Source organism: Chinchilla lanigera, unplaced genomic scaffold (genome assembly GCF_000276665.1).
Source record: "Chinchilla lanigera isolate Chin_1 unplaced genomic scaffold, ChiLan1.0 scaffold00031, whole genome shotgun sequence".
In the NCBI taxonomy this organism is placed as follows: Eukaryota; Metazoa; Chordata; class Mammalia; order Rodentia; family Chinchillidae; genus Chinchilla; species Chinchilla lanigera.
The window spans coordinates 4,360,536-4,366,810 of NW_004955432.1; positions in this window are offsets into that span (position 1 = coordinate 4,360,536).

A 6,275-nucleotide genomic window follows, 5' to 3' on the forward strand; every position below is an offset into this window, starting at 1 on the left:
ACTGAGAGATGTGCTTCTTTTAGTGTCTCATTATCCCTCCTTCCTGTCATCCTATCATTTCTGGTTCAGAGCATGATAAACTCTGACACAAACTTAATCCGGTCTAAGACACCTTTTGTATTTTATTCCAATGGCTTGGAGGGTTTCTTCCCAGATCATTGCACGGCTGGTTTCCTGTCATCGTTCAGGTCTCCCATCAAATATCAGGGTCCTGACAAGGTTCCTCCAAAACATGCACCACTGAAAAGAGAAGGGAAAGAAGGAGAAATTTTGTATGTATGTATATACAGGATAGTTAACATGGTTGTTCTTCTGTCTTCTATTTCTATGCTGAAAGAAACTGTCAATGAGTCTTTGGTTGACCAGTATTGCATGCCTATATCTGTTTTCATGAGAAGCCACTTTGAAGATATCAATATGTAATACAACCACCATTGTTAATTCCCTACCACTTTGTTTGTAACTCTGTATTGTCTGTATTGTGCTTGTGATATGTTGTAAAATTGTATGTCTGTTAATGTTTCCCTCCTTTTATCTTTAAAATAAAAAAAAAACATGCACCACTAAACATGGCTACTTTTTTTCATCGTCACACCTACATCAATCTAAAATGACCCCTCTTATTTAGCCTTAGAGTTAGGGAATTAAGCAAGAAGTTTTAAGAAGATAAATGTATCTGTCAACACTTATACTTGGTGAGCCAATTAAGGAAGCATCCGGGGCTTAGTAACAAGCTCCACCTGAGGAACCCAAGTGCCTAACCCCTGCCCCTACACCATAGGACCAGGGCACCAGGGAAACAACAGCCACACAATAGGACCCAGACTAAGACACACATGATGGACAAGCAAGACTAGCAAGATTGAAAAGTCCAAAATATGAACCAACAGGAGGTAAGTTATGTGAACCAGCTTTGTGCTTAGAGACAAAGACACATGGAATAGAAACAGGTGGGTGGGACTGCCTCTTTCCTTTCTTATGTATATATAATAAAATTTTATTTTATTTTGTTTTATCTTAGTTTTTATCATACTTTTTTCCTTTTTTTTCTTTTCTTTTTCTTCTTCTAATCCCATCCTCCAAACTCAGAGACCAAGTTCAGATAATCCCTCATTTACTCCTTAATTCTTTCCTTTCTATCCCCTTTTCTAGTTTCCAAAACCTTGTGTGACCATCTTTTGTGCTCTAGCCTTGCTTCTACTTCTTTTCCAGTTATTTTTAATGCACAGTCCTTCCTAAATTTCCCCACCACAGGGTAAATCCACTATATGAAGGAGAAACACTGCATACAAACTCCTAATTTATGATCACTTATTTTATATAAATAGAGACTTTGCTCCTATGATATAAAGTACAAAATCAATAGTTACAACACTTTGTCAGTTTCTAAATTGTGCTTGATGCTATCATTATTGCTAATTGTACCACTTTGGCTAGGATGTCATACCATTTGTAATCAGTTGTTCTCCCTTCTGTAACAATGCTGGGAAGCTTTGGGGTAATACCATCACCACAGTTCTACACCAAAAGACTAGGGACTGAGCCAAACAGATACAAACATCCCATTCTCAATTAATTGAGAAGGTAGGATCTTGGAACAGATGCAAACCAAGAATTTCCTACACACGAAAGACATCACTGGAGAATAGACTTTTTCTAGAGAGGCCTTGAAACTGTGATATAATTACCTATTGCAAAAACTCACAAGAATCACCACAGAAAACAAAATAAAAAAATTGTTAAATAAAAAGTGACAAGATGAAGAAGCAAAATGCAATCTCAGACCTCCAGCCAACCAAAACAAATACAGGAGACACTGACATAGAAGAAATTGAAAGACACACACCTGAAATTTCTGAAATGATAGCAACAAAAGTAGAAAAAAAATTCACGATTTTATAGAAAAAATTAGATCAGAAATAATCTGTCATGTAAAAAAATGACAACCATAATGAAAGAATTGCTCAGTATATCTAAAAAAGACATAGAATAAAAAAAAAATAGAGAATCATAGGAAAATGATGGAAACCTGGAATGAACTATACAGAAAAGAATTAGAATGCATGAAATGTTCAAAAAAATATCTAGGGAATTAAAAATTCCATTGAAAGCTGGTAAAAACACTTGAACAAAACTGAAGACAGACTTTCAGACCTTCAAGATGATCATGGCTAGTAATCATAAAAGGAAAGATCTCTTAAAAATAACAAGGAACTAGAAAATAACAGTTCAACAGCTGCAAGATGATGCAAAGAAAAACAATATATGACTGATAGATGTCAGTGAAAGAGTAGGAATCAACATAAATGACATAAAAAGAATATTTGTAGATGTAATAACAGAAAATTTCCCTAACATGGGAACAGAATCTAACATACAGGTAAATGAGGCGTATAGAAATCCAAACAGCAATGAACAGTGTAGATCTACACCCACATATATAATAATCAAGATCCCAGAAATTCAGCATAAGAACAGAATATTAAAGGTTATTAGAGAAAAGAAACAGATCACCTGTAAAAAATGTATGAAATTTACTCGTTTGAAGAAATTTTATTGTAAAAAGGAAGAGATTAAACTTAATATCTAAAGGGCAGTATTTTTTCAATAAATGTTCAAAAACTGTTATCTAACAGTTACTTTGATTTTTATTTTTCTAGTAAATATTTAGGCTGAATACAGTTTATCTAGTTATTAATGTGTGTGTTTTTCCATTTCTGCAAAACATTTGAAGATTCTGCCAATTTTTCTGCAGCATTATTATTTTCTCATATTTAAAGGATACTTATATATTTGCTTTTGGTCATCTTTTGGTAACTTGTGCATTTTTTTCTCTCCTGCTGCTTCATTGACACCTATCAGTTTCTTGCTTTGCTCATCCCTTTAAAATGTATATTTTGCTGAATAAATCTTTTTTAAACTTAACAATGATCTTATTATTCCTTTACTTAATAATTTCTAAAAATAAATCCATCCATATTCTGAATACAGAAAGAGATTAACGCATATATTTTCATAAAAGTTTTAAGGTTATAATTTCAATCCCTTTGAAGTTAATTTATGCATATAGTAACAGATAAAATCCAAATTCACCCCTTCAAATAGTTAACCAAATTGTAATTTAATTTTTTGAAATGTGTATTCTTTTACTCATGACTACTTTACTACCTCTCTCATAGAGCAAAGTTCTTTTACTATCTCACACTTTCTGTGACAATGCTTGTATACTTCTATCTCCTGATTTCTCCATTTCCCAATTTGTCTCCTCCTGCCATAACACCAACCTCCATCAATTACTATAGATTTGTTAAAAATCTTCATTCCAAGTATGCATAATTTTTATTTTTCAGAATCATTTTGTCAAATTAACCCTTTTCTAGTTCATACACACTTAGATGCAACTTGTGTGTTTCTACAAAAACTATGACTGCTTTTACTAAAATTGATTGAGTATGTAGATTAATTTTTTAATATTCTGGTTCAAGTGTAAGCATACATCCAAAACTCATATTGTAGAAGATGCTGGTTAATTTCTGACTAAATATTTATCTGTGCTTTAGAGGTTGTCTTTTTAATATATAATAATGAGGATACATGAACTAGTATCATAAACCATAAAAACATATTTGTAAAAGTATTTCTAGTTCTATCAAGTTGTAAAATATATAAGAAAATTTTAAGCCTAAGTTCAAGTAGGAAAAATTCCAAATTAGTGAACCAAAAAAATTTTGAGGAAAATATTTTATTGTTGCTCTTCAAATTTATTTTTTTAATTTTAATTACTTCCCTAATTTCTGGTGTGACCCATTGATTATATAATAGTGTGTTTTTTAATCTTCATGTTAGTATAATTTCTGTTTCTTTCACTGTTAATTCCAAGTTTCCTTCTATGACAGCTTGATAGGAACCAAGATCTTATTTTTGTTCATTTATATTTACTTAAAAATGCTTTATGCCTAAACTGTGGTTGATTTTGGAGAAAGTTCCATGGATAATTAAGGAAGCATATTCTATTATTATTGAATGAAACACTTTGTATTTGTTTGTTAAATGCATCTGTTTAACATAATGGTTCATGTCTGTTATTTTTTTGTGTTTTTCTGTTTCTTGTTGTGCTTGTTATCGAAATCCCACACAATAATTGAGTGGAAATCCTTCTGTCCTTTTAAGTCCATTAGTTCTAGATTTATGTAATGGGCACATACTCATCTCTTTATTTATTTTAAAGAGAAAAAATAACAACAACTAGGACAAAAATGAAGCAGTACAAGAACAATAAAAATGATACAGAATTTCAAAATAAGATGATAGATAATCAACAATGGTTGTTATAGTACATATTGTTATCTTCAGGGAAGTTGCTCAGATTACTAGATGTAAGAATGCAAGATTGATCAAACAATTAAAGAGAATAAAAAAATAATTTAAAAACATTAGAAATGATACAGAGCTTCACTAAACAAGATGGTAGTAATTCAACAATATTTGTTATATTGCATATAGTTGTCTTCAAATTAGTTGTTCAGATTACAAGATATAAACATGCAAAATTTGTCAAAAAAATTTAAGCCTTAACTGTTCCTTTCAGTAAGCCAATAGACATCAGCAGTACAATTATCCCAGCTATACTTCTATATACATATATATTTTTTCCTTCCTTTTTTCTTTCTTTTCTCCTTTCCCTCATCCTGGTTGTTCCTTCCCTTTGAACAGTTTCTTTCCCTGTCACAGTATCTATTGTACCTTTTAGGTTTTATTTATTTTTTCAGGTCCTTACACTAGAGAGAAAATATGGCATTTACACGTGTGGGTCTTATTAATTTCACTTATGAGTATGGTCACTAGTTGCATCAATTTACCTATAAAAGGCTCAAGTTTATCTTTTCATAGCTGAGTAATACTCCATTGTATAAAAATATGACATCTTTTTTACCTATTCCTCAGTGGATGGGCTTTTGTGTTGTTTCCAAGATTTTACTATGACAAATTGCACTGCTATAAATATGGGTGCATATATATAGCTGTGATATGATGTTTTCAGTTTTTCTGGAAAAATACCCAGAAAGGAAATAGCTAAATTAAGTGGGACCTTTAATCCTAATTTTTTGAGGAATCTCCACACTGACTTCCACAGGGGTTTCACCAATCTGCACTCCCATCAACAGTGGAGAAGAGATCCTGTTTCCACACAGTCCCTCAAGGATTTGTTATTGGTTGATTTCGTGATGATAGACATTCTGGGGTGAGACAGAATCTCAGGGTTGTTTTAATTTGCTTTTTGGAATGACCAATGATGCTGAACATTTTTTCACATATTTATTTGCCATTTGTATTTCTTCATCTGAGAAGAGCACATTCATCTCACATGCCCATTTTAGGATTGGATATTTGAATTTTAGAGGCCTGGTTTTTTTAAATTCTTCATATGTTCGAGATAGAAGTTCTTTGTCTGATGGACAGTTGACTAAAATTTTTGCCCAATTTGGAGGGGCTTTCTGTTTACCCTGTTGGTGATTTCTTTTGATGTGCAAAAACTTTTCAATTAGATAAGGTGCAGGTTGTTGATTCTTTCAAGTATTTCCCATGCAGTCTGGTTTCTGTTCATGAACTCTCTGCCTATGCAGATGTCGTCAAGATTTCTATCTATGTTCTCTTCTAATAGATTTAGTGTTTCTGTTTTAGTATTTAGATATTTGATTGGTTTTACTTTAGTTTAGTGCATGGTGGTAGACCTGGGTCTAATATTAGTCTTTGGCACCTGGAAAACCAATTTTTCCAGCACCATTTATTAAAGAGACTCTCTTTCTTCCAGTGAATATGTTTCACCTCTTTGTCAAAGATAAGGTGGATGACGGTGTTTGTAGTTCTGCCTGCATCTTGTAATCTGTTGCATTGATCCTCGAGTCTGTTTTTCTTGCCAGTAACATACTGATTTTATCACAGTAACTTTATAGTATAAATTCAAGTCAGGGATTGTGATGACTCCTGTCTTGCCTTTTTGCCCAGGATTGCTTGTTATTCTAGGTCATTTCTGGTTCCAGATGAATTTTAGGAATGTTTTCTCTAGATCTGTTAGGTAAACTAATGGTATTTTTTTTTATTTTTTTTTTTATTTCGAAGATAAAAGGAGGGAAGCATTAACAGACATACAACATTATACAACATATCACAAGCACAAAACAGACAATACAGAGTTACAAACAAAGTGGTAGGGAATTAACAATGGTGGTTGTATTACATATTGATATCTTCAAAGTGGCTTCTCGTGAAAACAG